At 52.6% G+C, this 19,214-nt stretch overlaps 1 protein-coding gene and 1 long non-coding RNA gene across 3 annotated transcripts in view; one reads left to right on the top strand and one right to left on the bottom strand.

The window, feature by feature from the left end:
* Window positions 1-14,161, bottom strand: part of LOC138666969 (oocyte zinc finger protein XlCOF8.4-like) — a 56,955-nt gene extending 42,794 nt beyond the window's left edge. For both annotated transcript variants that reach the window (XM_069755180.1, XM_069755181.1), the window contains exon 1: window positions 14,075-14,161. The gene's annotated coding sequence lies outside the window, so the exon portion shown is untranslated. The remainder of the gene's footprint in view (window positions 1-14,074) is intronic.
* Window positions 14,162-14,194: 33 nt separating this feature from the next.
* LOC138666981 (uncharacterized) lies at window positions 14,195-18,233 on the top strand. Its single transcript, XR_011318583.1, has 2 exons — window positions 14,195-14,259; window positions 18,054-18,233. It is a non-coding gene; the product is annotated as an uncharacterized lncRNA (long non-coding RNA).
* Window positions 18,234-19,214: the final 981 nt, after the last annotated feature.

Below are 19,214 nucleotides of genomic sequence, written 5' to 3' on the forward strand. Positions count from 1 at the left end.
GGCCATTCAAAAATTTGGGGGAGATTCACAAGGAGTGAACTGCTGCTAGTCATTAATTCAAGATCAACCACATACAGAGGTATCCAGGACATGAGCTACAAGTGTCGCATTCTTTGCGTCAAGCCACTTATGACCAATAGACAATGCCAGAAGCTAGTGGTAAGTGAGTATACTCGTTACTCGAGATTTCCCGAGCATGCCTGGGTGATCTACGAGTATTTGGACGTGAGATTTAGTTTCTGTATCAGTAGCCGCATTATTTGCGGCTGCTAGCCAGACTGAGTACATGTGGGGGTTGCCTGTTTGTTAGGGAATCCCCACATGTATTCAGGCTGTCTAGCAGCCGCAAATCATGCAGCTACGGAGACAGAAGCTAAATCTCCAAGCACATCCAAATTCTCTGAGACCACCAGAGCATGCTCGGGAAATCTCGAGAAACGAGTATACTCGCTCATCACTACCAGAAGCGTCTTACCTGGGCAAAGGCGAAAAAGAACTGGACTGTTGTTCAGTGGTCCAAGGTGTTTTCAGTAAATTTTGCATTTCATTTGAAAATCAAGGTCCCAGAGTCTGGAGGAAGAGTGCAGAGGCCACAATGCAAGCTGCTTGAGGTCTAGTGTGAAGTTTCCACAGTCAGTGACGGTTGGGGGGCCATGTCATCTGCTGGTGTAGGTCCACTGTGTTTTATCAAGACCGAAGTCAGAACAGCTGTCTACCAGAAAATTTTAGAGCACTTCCCTTTGCCGACAAGCTTTTTGGAGGTGGAAATTTAATTCTCCAGCAGGATTTGGCACCCGTCAACACTGCCAAATGTACCAATACCTGGCTTAAAAACAACAGTGTCAGGGTATGTGCACACGTCAGGTTTTTTTCCTGACAAAATCCTGAGAATTCTGCCAGAAAACCGCGGTTTTTTTCGCGCGGAATTTGCGTGTTTTTGGCGCGGATTTTTTGCATTTTTTTTTTTTCCGGAATGTCATTTTTGCTATGAAAACCACAAAAAATCCGCAAAAAGAATGAGCATGTCTGTTCTTTTTGCGGAAAAAAACGCTAACATATGCACAAAAAATGCGGAATGCATTCTAAATGATAGGATGCATAATGTTAGCGTTTTTTACCGGATTTATAGCGTTTTTATGGCGAAAATCCGCAAAAAAAACGCTAAAAATCCGGACGTGTGCACATACCCTCACTGTGCTTGATTGGCCAGCAAACTCACCTGACCTTAACCCCTAAGAGAACCTATGGGTATTGTCAAGAGGAAGATGAGAGACACCAGACCCAACAATGCAGACGAGGTGAAGGCTGCTATCAAAACAACTAATACTAATATACGGGGGCGCCTAGGTTACATTACTAATATATGGAGGCACATAGGAGACATTACTAATATATGGGTGCACATAGGTGATATTACTAATATACGGGGGCACAAAGGTGACATTACTGATATATGGGGGAAAACATGGGGCCGCTAATACTATTTAAGAGTTCATAGAAGGAATTATGGCCGCCTGCAGGTGAATAGGGAAATATTATCATGTGGGGAAGAAGGGGGGATGATGAGGGGCTGTGCGGAGAAGGGGCGAGATCATGAGGAGCTGAACAGAGAAGGGGGCATGATTAGGGGTTGTGTGGAGAAAGAGAGATCATGAGGGGCTGTATGGAGAAGGGGTGGGATGATGAGGGGCTGTACGGAGAAGGGGGGATGATGAGGGGTTGTGCGGAGAAGGGGAGATGATGAGGGGCTGTAGAGAAGGGGGGATGATAAGGGGCTGTGCGCAGCATTAAGGGTATGTGCACACGTTCTGGATTTTTCACGTTCGCGTTTTTTCGGTGGTTTTCCGCGGCAAAAATGCTTAAAAAACGCATACATTAAGCGTACCATCATTTTGAATGCATTCCGCAATTTTTGTGCACATGCTGAGTATTTTTCCGTGATAAAAACACATTGCGGAAAAATACGCAGCAAGTTCATTAATTTTGCGGATTTTTCACGAATTTCCCAAAATTTAATGCATTGGGAAGCTCCGCAAAAAAAACGCGAAAAATCGGTGCAAAAACCGCGAGTAAAACGTGTGCGGATTTTCTGCAGAAAATCTCGTTTTGTTCAGGAAATTCCTGCCCGTTCAACACATGAGTTAAACAGGCTGCGTTAATGCAAGTGCCGAAACTCGATTGCGCTAGCGCAGATAGTGCAGTGACGGACCCGGAAGCGCTGCAGCCCGCGTCCCAGGGTCCGTCACTCAATGACGGCACATCGCTAGCGCACGCCCGAAATAGAGTTTAATGGCAGCATTAATGGACTGCGTTACAACACGGCGTAACGCAGTCAGTCTAACGGACTGTTCGGACGTAATGTGAGCCAAGCCTAATGCTATTTAGGGGCACATAGAAGGAATTATGGTCGCCTGCAGGTGAATAGGGGAATCTTATGTGGGGGGAAGAAGGGAGAATTATTACAGTGGCCGGTACAAAGGGGAGGACATTACTGTCTCGAGGCAAAAAGGAAAACGCAACCACTGCACAGACACAGATAGGAATCCCAGGTGTGAATAAGGACTATAGTCAGTGTGATAATAATGTGTGTACAGCGCTGGGGAGTATGGAGGCGATATAGGAGGAGGCGGGATAAATAACCCACATGGAGGATTACGAGGACTGTGTACAGACCTCCACCTGCAGAGCCGCGCACCGGAGCACAAGGAATGCACATGGGTGGGTAAAGAAGCTTCTAGCTTAGAGGTTCCTGTGAGATGACATCACCGGAAGGGGCGGGGCCTAGCTCAGTCCTATGCTGCTGATGGCGGGAAGCAGGGCTGTGTAGAGCGCAGTTGGTTCCTGGAGCTCCTCATACAGACTCTGTTCTCGCCTCCTTTTCCGTCTTTTTAATGCATTTTTTATTGAATTTCTCCAGGTGTAAATGGCGCAGACATCACAGGTCAGACTGGAAGGTTCATTACACGGTTCTATATTTTATGGGTTTGGGTAAAATTCATTATTTTCCCGATTTATAAATCTTTACATTTTTTATTGTCACTTTTTGTAATATAAATATTTCCGCTCAGCGCTGATTGTTCAGTGTCACCAGAATGTGACGTCTCCCGTCTGTCACCAGCACGGCCGGATTTAGACAAAGTGGGGCCCTGTGGAAAAGTGTGTAAGTGTGCGTCATGTGCTGCATACAAGCCGCGGAGGACAGCTATCCGGAATACTCACTGCTCTCCACGCCGGGGCTGTGTGCGTCATGCTGCGTACAAGCCGCGGAGGAGAGCTATCCGGAATACTCGCTGCTCTCCACGCCGGGGCTGTGTGCGTCATGTGCTGCGTACAAGCCGCGGAGGACAGCTATCCGGAATACTCACTGCTCTCCACGCCGGGGCTGTGTGCGTCATATGCTGCGTACAAGCCACGGAGGAGAGCTATCCGGAATACTCGCTGCTCTCCACGCCGGGGCTGTGTGCGTCATGTGCTGCGTACAAGTCGGAGGACAGCTATCCGACAAACTCGTTGCTCTCCATGCCAGGGCTGTGTGCGTCATGTGGTGTGTACAAGCCGCGGAGGACAGCTATCCGGAATACTCGCTGCTCTCCACGCCGGGGCTGTGTGCGTCATGTGCTGCGTACAAGCCGCGGAGGACAGCTATCCGGAATACTCGCTTCTCTCCACGCCGAGGCTGTGTGCGTCATGTGCTGCGTACAAGCCGCGGAGGACAGCTATCCGGAATACTCGCTGCTCTCCACGCTGGGGCTGTGTGCGTCATGTGCTGCGTACAAGTCGCGGAGGACAGCTATCCGACATACTCGTTGCTCTCCATGCCAGGGCTGTGTGCGTCATGTGCTGCGTACAAGCCGCGGAGGACAGCTATCCGGAATACTCACTGCTCTCCATGCCAGGGCTGTGTGCGTCATGTTCTGCGTACAAGCCGCGGAGGACAGCTATCCAGAATACTCGCTGCTCTCCACGTCGGGGCTGTGTGCATCATGTGCTGCGTACAAGCTGCGGAGAACAGCTATCCGGAATACTCACTGCTCTCCACGCCGGGGCTGTGTGCATCATGTGCTGCGTACAAGCCGCGGAGGAGAGCTATCCGGAATACTCACTGCTCTCCACGCCGGGGCTGTGTGCATCATGTGCTGCGTACAAGCCACGGAGGACAGCTATCCGGAATAGTCACTGCTCTCCACGCCGGGGCTGTGTGCGTCATGTGCTGCATACAAGCCGCGGAGGACAGCTATGTGGAATACTCGCTGCTCTCCACGCCGGCACTGTGTGCCTCGTGCTGCGTACAAGCTGCGGAGGACAGCCATCCGGAATACTTGCTGCTCTCCACGCCGGGGCTGTGTGCGTCATGTGCTGCGTACAAGCCGCGGAGGACAGCTATCCAGAACACTCGCTGCTCTTCACGCTGGGGCTGTGTGCTGCGTAGAAGCTGCGGAGGACAGCTATCCGGAATACTCGCTGCTCTCCACGCAGGGGCTGTGTGCGTGATGTGCTGCTTACAAGCCGCAGAGGACAGCTATCCGGAATACTCGCTGCTCTCCACGCCGGCGCTGTGTGCGTGGAAAGCAGTGAGTAGTCATTGCTCTTAAGTGAGCGCAGTGTCAGCCTCCAGGTTCCTGCAGCTGCCCGACTTTCACCTGTGCCGCTACTAAAGTGAAGGAATATTCATTACATTAAGTATCCGGCGCAGTAGAACGCCCGCTAGCTGCAGGAGCCCGGCGGCTGCAGCTAACACTTTGCTTTCTATTAAAGAGAAATGAATATTCACTCCTCTTCTCACCAATGCACATAGAATGGAGTGAGTATTCATTCCTTTTTAGCAGCGGACACAGGAGACAGCGGCGGCTGCCGGCTCCTGCCTCTTGTGACACGCTGCTCTGCCATTCCCCCACCACAGCCAGATGAGGGATATCCAGACTATAAGACAATTTTGGAGTAAAAAGTGCATCTCTAGTCCAAACAATATGGTTCATATAGTACAATGCACTCCTCCTGATCCTTGATAGAGTATAATGCAACCCCTTTATACTGTATCCCCCCCACACACAGTATAATGTAGCCCCCTCAGTGTATACTGCAGCCCCCCACATAGAGTATACTGCAGCTCCACACACACACGATATACTGCTGCCCCCCTCAGAGTATAATACAACCCCCTCAGAGTATAGTGCAGTCCCCCCCACACACAGTATAATGCACCCCCAATTCACAGCATAATGCAGCCCCACACACGCCCCCACTCACAGTCATAGAAAAGCGCAACCGACAATCACCATAAAAGAGCGCCACCGACAGTCATTATAAAAGAACGCCACCGACAGTCATGAAAGAACGCATCCAACAGTCATCATAAAAGAGCGCAAATGACAGCCATTATTATTTTTCATTTTTATAGCGCTATTTATTCCATGGCTCTTTACATGTGAAAAAATGGGCATACATTGTACTTGTCTATCAACATGAGCAATACAATGCACATACAAGCACAGAAGGCGAGAGGACCCTGCCTGCTAGGGCTCACAGTATACTGGGGATGGGTCAGAGAAGAGTGACCAGGATGGTGAGCGGACTGCAAAGTATGTCCTACGAGGAACGGTTAAAGGATCTGGGAATGTTCAGCTGCAAAAAAAGAAGACTAAGAGGAGACTTACCGTATATACTCAAGTATAAGCCGACCCGAGTATAAGCCGACCCCCCTAATTTTGCCACAAAAAACTGGGAAAACTTATTGACTCGAGTATAAGCCTAGGGTGGAAATGCAGCATTTACCGGTGAATTTCAAAAATAAAAATAGATCATTATTTCCCCATAGCTGTGCCATATAGTGCTCTGCACCGTTCATATTGCCCCATAGATGCTGCACAGATGCCCCATATAGTGCTGTGTGCCGTTCATACTGCCCCCATAGATGCTGCACAGATGCCTCATATAGTGCTGTGTGCCGTTCATACTGCCCCCATATAGTGCTGTGTGCCGTTCATACTGCCCCCATATAGTGCTGTGTGCCGTTCATACTGCCCCCATATAGTGCTGTGTGCCGTTCATACTGCCCCCATATAGTGCTGTGTGCCGTTCATACTGCCCCCATAGATGCTGTGCTGCACATAAATCTGTGCTGCCGCTGCTGCTGCTGCAATAAAAAAAAAAAACCACATACTCACCTTGATTGCAGCTCCCAGCGTCCGGTCCCGGCGCCTCCATCTTCCCGGCGTCTCTGCTCTGACTGATCAGGCAGAGGGCGCCGCGCACACTATATGCGTCATCGCGCCCTCTGCCTGAACAGTCAGAGCGCAGACGCCGGGAAGATGGAGGCGCCGGGAAGATGGAGCGACGCCCGGCGGCTGGAACGCGGACAGGTGAATATAACATACTTACCTAGTCCCAGCGATCCTCGCGCTGTCCCTGCCTTCCTCCCCGTCTTCTGTGCTGCAGCATCTTCCTGTCAGCGGTCACCGGCACCGCTGATTAGAGAAATGAATAGGCGGCTCCGCCCCTATGGGAGGTGGAGCCGCTTATTCATATCTCTAATGAGCGGTCCCACGTGACCGCTGAAGAGGGGAAGACGCTGCAGCACAGAAGACGGGGAGGAAGGCAGGGACAGCGCGAGGATCGCTGGGACTAGGTAAGTATACCTCAGCGCCCTCACCCCCTCACCTGCCGACCCCACCGCTACCGTGACTCGAGTATAAGCCGAGGGGGGCACTTTCAGCCCAAAAATTTGGGCTGAAAATCTCGGCTTATACTCGAGTATATACGGTAATAGCTGTCTACAAATATCTGAAGGGCTGTCACAGTGTAGAGGGATCATCATTATTCTCATTTGCACATGGAAACACGAGAAGCAATGGAAGGTAACCAAGGGAGAAGACACAGATTAGACAATAGGAGGGTGAAAGTGAGGATAATCAATGAGTGGAACAGGCGGCCATGAGAGGTGGCGAGTACTCCTTCAATGGAAGTCTTCACACACAGGCTGGACAGACATCTGTCTGAGATGGGTTAGTGAATCTGGCATTGAGTAGGGGGTCGGACATGGAGACCCTGGGTTATATGATTACTGTGGTAATTCCCCAGTCTCCCAGGTAATTTGCCCAATCCAGTCTCCAGGGTAATTTGCCCCCCAGTCTCCCGGGTAATTTGCCAACCAGCCTCTCGGGTGCCCCAGCTCATCTGGTTTAGGCTCTGCTTCACCTCCAGCCCTTACTTGCTGGTCTTGGTCAGGGACACTTTCTTGTCATCATAATATACAACACAGAAGTGACAAATTATTACAGGAATGTCCAGGGTCACCGGAGAACATTTCTGGTGTAATTTTCGCCACTTTTGTGATATAGATTTTGGTGATTCTGTCGGCTGCACTTTGTCACTGGCCCAGACCTATGCACTTACAGGAAAATTTGAATTCTATCAAAACTGAACAATCAGAGATCTGTGTAATGTTTTATATTAAGAAAAGCGATAATTAAAAAAAATCTTTACTAATTTAGAAAAAATGCACAAAGTGTCTGCTGCTCTCCCTCTAACCCTTTGTTAGGCCTCTTTCAGATGTCAGTGTTTCCGGTACGTGTGGTGACTGTTTTCACACGTACCATAAATGGGTATGTGCACATAGCAGTGTGTGTCCGAGGGCAAAATACGCTGACATGTACGTTTTTTTAACAGCAGGCCGCAAATGTCCCGCACACGTGCACAGTGATGTCACACGGATGACATGTGTCATCAGTGTGACACGTACCAACGCCTGGGAAACAGCGGTACAGTTAGAACTGTTCCTCGGCGTCGGATGCTGAAGATGGTTCTCTTCATTATCCCCTGCTCTGCCAGCGATCAGCGAGAGCAGGGAAGAATGTTTAGAATTATATTCAACTGATATCAGCGAGAGCAGGTGGCGGCTGGTGGGACTACTACTCCCATTAGCCTACACCTCTTGCTGCTAATAACTGTAAGAGCAGAGAATGGCTGTACTACAAATAAATAAAAAGAACGGCGTGGTTTACCCTGTACTTTTGATTACCAGCCAGGCAAAACTGACAGCTGCGGGCTGCAACCCTCAGTTGTCAGCTTCAGCTAGGCTGGTTATCAAGAATAGAGGGGTCCCCACACTGTATTTTTTAATTATTTAAATAAATAATTTTAAAAAACTGCTTTGAGTGCCCCCCATTTTTGACAACCAAGCAAGCTAGCTTACTAACCCGTGGGCTTGATGTAACCAGACAATAGAAAGGTGACATCAACCCCACAAATATTACCCTACTTGCTACTGCTATAGGGCAAGTGGGAAAGGCCGAGAAAAGCGCCAGAATTGGGACATCTTATAGATGTACCTTTTTTGGGCGGGTGTGCGCTGCTATTTTAAGGCTGGGGTTCAATATCACTGGCCCCCTACCAGCCTTAGAATATCTGCCACCCAGCTGTCTGCTTTAGTTTGACTGGTTGACAAAAATGGGTTGGCCTCCCGAAGAAGCAGTGCGAAACGCGCGTCGGGGCAGAGGGACGCCGAGGTTTATCCCCATGTGGCTGACAATAAGGTATACCTTCTGACACATGTATATATATGCCATTCCATGAGGGTGGACTGCTTACCATGTTACTAGGAGGATTAGCGTTAAGCTACCCAGTCATTGTAATGTGAATGTAGTTTGGCAGGCATGTACCCCCCTGGTTATTACAAATATATATGGATCCATTGGGCTATATATTAATGGTAGCTGACATCTATATATTAATTTGAGTCAGTGCAGTGTTTTGGGTAAACCCATGGCAGACTTGTCCCTTTTTGTGGTTCCAGTACCCTTTCTTGCCAAAGTAGTTATATGTTGTTTTTATGTAGATTTTTTCTAATAAAATATTTTTTTTATGTAAGTACCATGGTCGAGGTCAGTCTAAGCACAAACATGTAGGCACCGTATTTTTAGGACTAAAAGACGCACTTTTTTCCATCAAAAGTTTTGGGGAAATTGGAGGGTGCGTCTTATAGTCGAATATACTTAAAAGTAGTGTGGCGGCAGCAGGAGTTGGGCGATTCTGCTGCTTTCCGACACTGCAGGGTGATTGTCACACTCCCTTCCCAGGCTGGTGCTGCAGTATTTGGTGGTGCGCAGTGGTGCAGGGCTCCGCCGACATTTTCTGAAAGCCCGGAGCCCTGCACATCCCCACTGCAGCGAAAGTAAAATGGCCTCCGGAAAATGGTCAGCGCATACACAGATTGAGAGGCAGCTGACTCCCAACTCTGTGCAGGGAAAGAACGGCGCCAAGCACAACAGGCAGGTAGGTAGCAACTACATGTTTGTAGTGCTTAGGCACATTTTTTGTTTTTCTATAAAGTTCTGGATATACCCTTTAAGACTCGCCTACAAAATTCTGTTCTTCATGAATTGGGGCTGTAATCTTGTGTAAATGTTTGCCAAGAAATAATGAAACTCCCTACAGCAACGCCATTCTAGCCGTCTCACTACAGGGAAGACTAGATCGGAGTTCCTGCCCTGAGGCTTATCATTTCTGTGCACGCAGTACTGTCTATAAGGACGTCCTCTATACAACAACACCATTCTAGCTGTCTCACTACAGGGATGACTAGATTGGAGTTCCTGCACTGAGGTCCATAATTTCTGTGCACGCAGCACTGTCTATAAGGACGTCCTCTATACAACTCTGTGAAGAAACCAGATTGTATCTTAATTTCCCAGACAACCATGTTTTTGCAAAACCAAAAGAACTGGCTTTTTATCTGTATATTGGCTTGTGAATTTAAGTGTTTATGTCTGGTGGGTAAAGAATACAGACTTTCCAACTGATATACTATCTAACATACTGTGTAAGGCTACTTTCACACTAGAGTTTTTCGCTGCACGTCGCAATGCGTCGTTTAGGTGAAAAAACGCATCCTGCAAAGTTGTCTGCAGGATGCGTTATTTCCCCATAGACTAACATTACCAACGCATTGCCACACGTCGCAACCATCGTGCGACAGTTGCGCCGTGTTGTGGCGGACTGTCGGCACAAAAAACGTTCAATGTAACGTTTTTTGTGCGCTGTGTCCGCCATTTTCGACCGTGCATGCGCTGCCGAAGCTCCGCCCCTTCCTCCCCGCAACTCACAATGGGGCAGCGGATGCGTGGAAAAAATGCATCCGCTGCCCCCGTTGTGCGGCGCTTCCACAGTATGCGTCGGTACCTCCGCCCGGCGCACTGCGACGGGCCAAGCCCGACGCCAATATGAAAGTAGCCTAAAGGTACCTTCACACATAACGATTTCGTTAACGATATCGTTGCAACGTCACGCTTTTTGTGACGTAGCAACGATCCCGCTAATGATCTCGTTATGTGTGACAGCGACCAACGATCAGGCCCCTGCTGGGAGATCGTTGGTCGCTGGGGAATGATCAGGACCTTTTTTTGGTCGCTGATCACCCGCTGTCATCGTTGGATCGGCGTGTGTGACGCCGATCCAACAATGTGTTCACTTGTAACCAGGGTAAATATCGGGTTACTAAGCGCAGGGCCGCGCTTAGTAACCCGATATTTACCCTGGTTACCATTGTAAAAGTAAAAAAAAAAAAAAACACTACATACTCACATTCCGATGTCTGTCACGTCCCCCGCCGTCAGCTTCCCTGCACTGACCGTAAAGCAGAGCACAGCGGTGACGTCACCGCTGTGCTCTGCTTTACGGCCGGCGCTGACACAGTGCGGGAAACTGACGCCGGGGAACGTGACAGACATTGGAATGTGAGTATGTAGTGGGTTTTTTTTTTTTTTTACTTTTACAATGGTAACCAGGATTGCGACAGTGACAAAACCCACTCAGGGGGATTAAGTACAGTGGGCTCGGTTGCAGTGGGAGGATCCTGAGCGTATTTGGGGTCACAGGCTTTGCAGAGCGTCGAACTCTGAGCTTTAGGAAATGCAGACTGGCAGGAGTTACATGAATTGAAAAAGACTAAGGGCATGTGTCCATGTTCAGGCTTGCTTCAGGCTTTGGTCAGGATTTTATGCAGGTAAAATCCTGACCAAAACTGCACGTGAGGTCACTGGCAGGTCACCTGCGGTGTTCTTGCGTGTTTTGCTCATTGTAGCAACATGCTGCTTTCTGAAAAAACACGCCGCATGTGCTTTTTCGCGGCTATGCCGCATGCGTTTTCTCCTGCATAGTGGAGATGGGATTTCATGAAATCCCCTCCACTATGCTGTAACATCTGGACGCTGTGTTTCTGACGCTGCGGCTCAACGCAGTGTCAAAAACGCAGCGCTTCCTGAAAGTGGAAACATACCCTTAGGGTACGTGTCCACTTTCAGGATGGCCGGCGGTTTAGTCAGAGCGGCAAGGCCGCTCTCCAATAAGCTCCGCCCCTTCTGGGGACGCGATGATGCCGGATGTGTTCAGAGCACACATCCGTGATCATCGTACCCCACGCATAAGGCCCTGTGTTATATCTTGTGGCGGCGCAGCGGCGCCGCAAGATATACGGACATGCTGCGATCTGAAAAGACACGCCGCATGTCCGGAGTCGCAGGGCTGCCGCGTGCGTGTTACCATGCATAGTGGAGACGGGATTTCATTCAATCCCCTCCACTATGCTGTAACATCTGGACGCTGCGTGTTTGACGTTGCGTCTCTATGCAGCGTCAACCACGCAGCGTTTACTGCACGTGGACACATACCCTAATAGTCTTATGAGATTTTTCAGGTGCCTTAGAGGGGTACATCATGTCCCAGCCTATGTGCCCCTTTAAAAGGGATTCCTACAGAGTATGGGGTACAGCAGAGGTTGTGGGAGAGTGATAGTGCAGCGCTTCCTTACCCAGATCCTGTGTCCCCTGTCTCTTTGCAGTGTTGCACTCCTGATGTGGTTAGCGCTGTCCTCAGCACTGATGTCTCCAGATCCTTGTGCCAGCCAGGGTGTGTCCAGAGGCAGCAGGGGAAGGAGTAAGATGGCCACAGAGATCTGAATAGGTGCTTCTTGTCCTGGATGGAAAGCACCGGAATAGTGGGCGGGGCCGCTGAAGCGTGTCATAGCGCAGGCGGAGTCTCCGGCTGCAGCTTGCACAAGGCCGAAGCCCCGGGCTACATTTTTGGTGCAGGAGAAGCCGGATGTTCACCCCTTCCCGCTGCCAGGATGGGACCCCAATGCCAGCACAACCCCGGGAAGGCCTGCTCAGAGCCCTCCAGCCCCAGCACTTACCTAGAGAAGCTGCTGGGTGGCAGGTAACACAGCTGTATGCAGCAGGTCAGGATACAGTAAGTCCTATCTCTGCAGGTTTTGGATGGTTAAGGGATAAAGGGGAACCCTCAATCCACCATCCCTTTCATAGGGAGGTGGAGAGAGACCGTCCGCCTCCTTGCATCATCCACGTTAACAGTGGTGATGCAGTGGGGACTGCACAGACACCAAAAAAGTGCCTCTGCACATCCAAGGGGTTCTATCCCCTAGGTTGGACAGGGCTGGTTGTCCGGCATTAGGCCTGGCTGCAGAAGAGGATGCATGGAGGCAACACTCCATTTGCTCATCTGTTGATGGTGCGGGTAGATCAGTGCCCTTTAAGGAACCCATCGCCCCTAAAAATCAGCCTAGGCATGGTCTCCCACGTCGCAGGAGGGAATACGTGGAGGCGACACTCCACGTTCCCGCCTGTTGTTGGTTTGGGGAGATCGGAACCTTGAAAGGATCCGTCGCCCCTTCAACAGAAGTGAAAAGTAAAAATCAAAAAAATTGAAAAGTTAAAATAAAAGAGGATTTTTAATCTGAAGACCAGACCCGTGTGCCTCCTACGAACACTAAGCATGAACTGGTTCTCTTGGAGCCAGCATGAGGGTGTATACTGCAGATGAGGAGCTAACTTTCTTTGTATTAACTTCGTGTCAGCCTCCTAGTGGCAGCAGCATAACACCCATGGTCCTGTGTCCTCCAATGAGGCGAAGGAGAAAAGAGAAATGCAATGATAACCAATCAGTGGGGTGTTGAATGAAAGTAGTCCACTTGGAGTCCGTGCTGTTACACACCGTGGTGGTAAGCTGGCTATTTCTTTCTCTTCTAAATAAGTGGGGTGTTTTGTAGAAAAGAGGGATACAATTGAGCACAGAGGATATAGCCCATTACATAGCGACCTTTTTTACGCTTTTTATATAGCTCGGAGCCTCCTGGTGGCTGGGCGTAAACCTGCAGTCCTGTGTCACCCAATACTATGAGGAAAGGAGCTTTAGATACAAAACACCCTCCCCCCCCACATGCAGCCCAAAGCAAGTGACATTACACACTATCCTGGACTGCACCGTGTAACATCAGCTCTTTACCCACACAGCCCCATGCAGAAAACATCACCCCCGCCTTCTCCATGCAGATTCCCAGAACGCAGCCACATGCAAGTAAGGCTACGTTCACATTTGCGTTCTGCCGGGCTGCGTCGGGCGCAGCCGCGGCGACGCATGCGTCATGCGCCCCTATATTTAACTTGGGGGGCGCATGCGTTGTGCTGCGTTTTGCGACGCATGCGTTTTTTTTTTTTGCAGCAAGCGTAGGGCACAGAAAACGCAGCAAGTTGCATATTTTTGCGTCCAAAATTCGGCAAAAAAAAGAACGCGTGGGTCGCAAAATGCTGCTTTTTAGCGTGCGTTTTGTTGCGTTTTTGTTTGCGTTGTGTCTCCAACGCAACATCGCACAACGCAAATGTGAACGTAGCCTAACAGGACCCCTTCTTTCCCCATGCAGCCCCCAGCACACAGACCAATGCAACCAACATCATCCCCTCCTTCCCCACGCAGAACACCAGCATGCAGCCCCATGCAACTAACAGGCCCCCTCCTCCCCACGCAGACCCCAGCCACACGCATGACCCCTTCCTTCTGCATGCAGAACTGGGCCCCACACAAGTAACAGCAGTCCCTACTTCCCCCCACAAGCCGCAAACAAATAACAGATACCAGGCCCCCTCCTTCACCACACAGCTCCACAGAAGTAACAGGACCCTTTCTTCGCCGCGCAGACCCCAATCCAACAAATACAATGTCTCCCTGTTTGCCCCTCAAACATGCAACCCCCCGCAAAAACATCCACTTATCTGTGCCCCAAAAATACCTCAGTGTACTCTCTGCAGTTTCAGCACAACGCAGCTTCCTGGTGGCAGGTTTACAATGGTAAATGCTAGAGTGTGTGGGCTGCTTCCAGGTGTGACGTCATTTCCGGGGCGTGTCTTCAGTCACATCATGAAGGTGGCAAAGCAGCATGGCTATGATATCTTGTGGACGCCATGCCACATGGAGGTTGGTGGTTTCTGGGTGAAACAATGCTACTTGCTGCTCGCTATTGGGGGGAGGCTCTGTGGTGGGGGACCTGCTTGTCTGTGTGGGGGGCACCGCTGCTGCTGTGGGGGACCCCCGTGGTGGGCTTTTGGGGGGGCACCGCTGCTGCTGGCTGTTGTGGGCTTTTTTTGGGGGGGGGACCGCTGCTGCTGGCTGTTGTGGCCTTTTTTTTGGGGGGGGGGGGGGTACCGCTGCTGCTGGCTGTTGTGGGGTACCCCCGTGGTGGGCTTTTGGGGGGGTGGCACCGCTGCTGCTGTGGGGACCCCTGTGGTGGGCTTTTTTTTTTTGGGGGGGGCACCGCTGCTGCTGGCTGTTGTGGGCTTTTTTGGGGGGGGGGTACCGCTGCTGCTGGCTGTTGTGGGGTACCCCCGTGGTGGGCTTTTGGGGGGGTGGCACCGCTGCTGCTGTGGGGACCCCTGTGGTGGGCTTTTTTTTTTGGGGGGGGCACCGCTGCTGCTGGCTGTTGTGGGCTTTTTTTGGGGGGGACCGCTGCTGCTGGCTGTTGTGGGGGACCCCCGTGGTGGGCTTTTTGGGGGGGCACCGCTGTTGTGGGGGACCCCCGTGGTGGGCTTTTTGAGGGCGGCACCGCTGCTGCTGGCTGTTGTGGGGGACCCCCGTGGTGGGCTTTTGGGGGGGCACCACTGCTGCTGGCTGTTGTGGGGGACCCCCGTGGTGGGCTTTTTTTGGGTGGGCACCGCTGCTGCTGGCTGTTGTGGGGGACCCCCGTGGTGGCTTTTGGGGGGGGGCACCGCTGCTGCTGCTGGCTGTTGTGGGGGACCCCCGTGGTGGGCTTTTTGGGGGGGTGCTGATGCTGGCTGTTGTGGGGGACCCCGTGGTGGGCTTTTTGGGGGGGCACCACTGCTGCTGGCTGTTGTGGGGGACCCCCGTGGTGGGCTTTTTGGGGGGGTGCTGATGCTGGCTGTTGTGGGGGACCCCGTGGTGGGCTTTTTGGGGGGGCACCACTGCTGCTGGCTGTTGTGGGGGACTCCCGTGGTGGGCTTTTTGGGGGGGCACCACTGTTGCTGGCTGTTGTGGGGGACCCCCGTGGTGGGCTTTTTGGGGGGGCACCGCTGCTGCTGGCTGTTGTGGGCTTTTTTTGGGGGGGACCGCTGCTGCGGCCTTTTTTGGGGGGTACCGCTGTTGTGGGGTACCCCCGTGGTGGGCTTTTTGGGGGGTGGCACCGCTGCTGCTGTGGGGACCCCCGTGGTGGGCTTTTTGGGGGGGCACCGCTGCTGGCTGTTGTGGGCTTTTTTTGGGGGGGCACCGCTGCTGCTGGCTGTTGTGGGTTTTTTGGGGGGTTACCGCTGCTGCTGGCTGTTGTGGGGTACCCCCGTGGTGGGCATTTTGGGGGGTGGCGCTGCTGCGGGGACCCCCGTGGTGGGCTTCTTGGGGGGGCACCGCTGCTGCTGGCTGTTGTGGGGGACCCCCGTGGTGGGCTTTTTGGGGGGTGGCGCTGCTGCTGTGGGGACCCCCGTGGTGGGCTTCTTGGGGGGGCACCTGCTGCTGGCTATTGTGAGGGACCCCTGTGGTGGGGTTTTGGGGGGGCACCTGCTGCTGGCTATTGTGGGGGACCCCTGTGGTGAGATTTTGGGGGGCACCTGCTGCTGGCTATTGTGGGGGACCCCTGTGGTGGGATGTTGTGGGGGACCCCTGTGGTGAGATTTTGGGGGGCACCTACTGCTGCTGGCTATTGTGGGGGACCCCTGTGGTGAGATTTTGGGGGGGCACCTGCTGTTGTGGGGGACCCCTGTGGTGGGCTGTTGTGGGGGACCCCTGTAGTGGGCTGTTGTGGGGGACCTGCTGCTGCTCGCTATTGTGGGGGGACCCCTGTGGTGGGGTTTGGAGGTGACCTGCTGCTTACGGGGTGGACTCCTTTTAGTGGGGGAGACATGTGGTGGGGTTTGAGGGTGACATGCTTGTGGTTTGGTTTGGGGGGGCGTGACCTGTCTATTGGGGGGGAACCCTTTGGTGGGATTTGAGGGCTATCTGCTTGTGGGATGTTGGGGGAGACCTGCTGCAGGCTATTGGGGGACCCCTGTGGTGGTGACCTGCTTGTGGTGGGACGTGGGGAGGAAACCTGCTTGTGGTGGGACGTGGGGAGGCGACCTGCTTGTGGTGGGACGTGGGGAGGCGACCTGCTTGTGGTGTGACGTGGGGAGGCGACCTGCCTGTGGTGTGACGTGGGGAGGCGACCTGCCTGTGGTGTGACGTGGGGAGGCGACCTGCCTGTGGTGTGACGTGGGGAGGCGACCTGCCTGTGGTGTGACGTGGGGAGGCGACCTGCCTGTGGTGTGACGTGGGGAGGCGACCTGCCTGTGGTGTGACGTGGGGAGGCGACCTGCCTGTGGTGTGACGTGGGGAGGCGACCTGCCTGTGGTGTGACGTGGGGAGGCGACCTGCCTGTGGTGTGACGTGGGGAGGCGACCTGCCTGTGGTGTGACGTGGGGAGGCGACCTGCCTCTTACTGGGGGATCCCCTTTATTGGGGGGCAACCTGCTTATGGGTTGGGTTTGGGGGGGCTGATGAGGGTTTAGGCTGGGTGGAGTGGACGTCCGATAAGGGTTTGGGCTGGGTCGGGGGTGGACGTCCGATGGGGGGGTTTGGGCTGGGTCGGGGGTGGACGTCTGATGGGGGGGTTTGGGCTGGGTCGGTGGGTCGGGGGTGGACGTCCGATGGGTGGGGTTTGGGCTGGGTCGGGGGTTTGTGCTGGGTGGGGGGGTGGACGTCCGATGGGTGGGGTTTGGGCTGGGTCGGGGGTTTGTGCTGGGTGGGGGGGTGGACGTCCGATGGGTGGGGTTTGGGCTGGGTCGGGGGTTTGTGCTGGGTGGGGGGGTGGACGTCCGATGGGTGGGGTTTGGGCTGGGTCGGGGGTTTGTGCTGGGTGGGGGGGTGGACGTCCGATGGGTGGGGTTTGGGCTGGGTCGGGGGTTTGTGCTGGGTGGGGGGGTGGACGTCCGATGGGTGGGGTTTGGGCTGGGTCGGGGGTTTGTGCTGGGTGGGGGGGTGGACGTCCGATGGGTGGGGTTTGGGCTGGGTCGGGGGTTTGTGCTGGGTGGGGGGGTGGACGTCCGATGGGTGGGGTTTGGGCTGGGTCGGGGGTTTGTGCTGGGTGGGGGGGTGGACGTCCGATGGGGGGTTTGGGCTGGGTCGGGGGTTTGTGCTGGGTGGGGGGGGGTCCACGTCCGGTGGGGGTTTGGCTGTCCGGTGGGGGTTTGGCCGTCCGGTGGGGGTTTATTCTTGGGTGGGCGTGGTGTACGATGGGAGTAATGCTTGGAGGAGGGGTGGACGTCCGATGGGGGTTTATGCTGGGGGGTTAAGCTGGGGTGGCATCCGGTGGGGTGTCTGATGGGATTTATGGTTGGGGGCAGGGCGCGTCATATGGAGATTTACGCTTGTGGGAGGGAATGTCTGGTGGGCTTTGGGTTTATCCTGTGGGGTCCGCTGGTTAATGTGAGGTGGATGTTTCTGACTGGGGGAGCGAGGTTATTCTGTGTGGCCTTCTGGTTGATGTGGGGGGGCTAATGCTTCATTGGGGTACACAAAAAAAAAAATGGGTGTATGCTGCTTATGCTATGCAAAAAAAAAATTTTTTTAGGTATTTCCTGTAGAGGAGGGTACACCACCAACTGGCACGAAGCTAATCTGTTTTAGCTTAATGTCAGTAGGAGGAAGACATGGGTCTGGACCTCCCAGCCCAGTTTAGGCCTTAGGTTTTTTTTTTTTTTTTCTATTAACAATTTTTTTTTTCTTCCCAGATATGGCTTTTGAGGGCGACAGTGGAATTGTCACTCTAATCTCCCACCTAGAATTGTCACTACCGTATCATCTGTGGTCTGCGAGGCAAGGCCCTAACACATCAAGAGTGTTTGGGGTTCCCCGGAGGACCGTTCATGCCACGAATCCCCCTACCCTCTCGCCTCTCTGCGTCCAGGTTATTCCATGCCCATCTTAATCATCGGTCTGCGAAAAAGGATTTGTGATCTTAAGGACTGGTATATTCTACGAGGCAGTGAGGGGGCTACTTTAAAAAAAAAAACACAAAAAAAAACACAGGACAAATATGTCCTAGTTTTCCCCTGAGCAATGTGGACGTCTCCTGAGGAAACCTTCCTATTCATGCAGCCTCCACGTTTTCCAGAGGCTCCTGTGACCCTGCTCTTAAAATATCCAGGCTTTGGTCTAGGCCTTCTCTGGTGGCCGGTCCACACCGCCAGCGCCATGAACAATCATGCATGCCGACTTTCTAGTGCGTCCTACTCTGCGCCTATCAGTTTAAGAGTACTTCGCTTCTGCAACAGAGGACTAAAGTCTGCCTCCCAAGAGATCTGTTCAAATTTGGTTGTTTTGGAAATGTTCTGTCCAAAAAAACGATGGGACAACTCTCTGACCCACCAGGAAAAGACGAGACCTTCCTTTAGGCTAGCTCCCTCCTGGCATCCATGAACCCACCAGCACTGGTCTGCTAGGCCTGAATCTAGCAGACTCTCTTCGACATGATGGGGCGTTCCCACCTTGGATGTTTCTCAGGGTCTGCTGCCGTATCCTTCACAATTCAAGGCCGGTATTATCTCTGGTCCGGGACACCGAAACCTCAGACACCGGAGGCAGGCCTGGAGGGGGGGGGGGGGGCGGGGGCTTGGGCAGAGCCACATACTCTACTGACAGTCCTGCCCGCATGCACCAACAGCATATTACATTTTTACAATGCTTTAGAAATGCATAAAATGAAACAAGGAAAGGCATTACGTTTTTCAATGCAAAAAAATGCAGTTTTATAAAATTAGAAATATTTCTATATCGAATGTTAAAATGATATTTATCCAGTATTTCTATAAGGCTATATTCACACGTTGCGGTTTTTACCGCGGAACCGCAGCGATTTTGCCGCTGCGGGTCCGCTGCAGTTTCCATAGCGT

The sequence above is a fragment of the Ranitomeya imitator genome, chromosome 2 (assembly GCF_032444005.1).
Source record: "Ranitomeya imitator isolate aRanImi1 chromosome 2, aRanImi1.pri, whole genome shotgun sequence".
Taxonomy (NCBI): domain Eukaryota; kingdom Metazoa; phylum Chordata; class Amphibia; order Anura; family Dendrobatidae; genus Ranitomeya; species Ranitomeya imitator.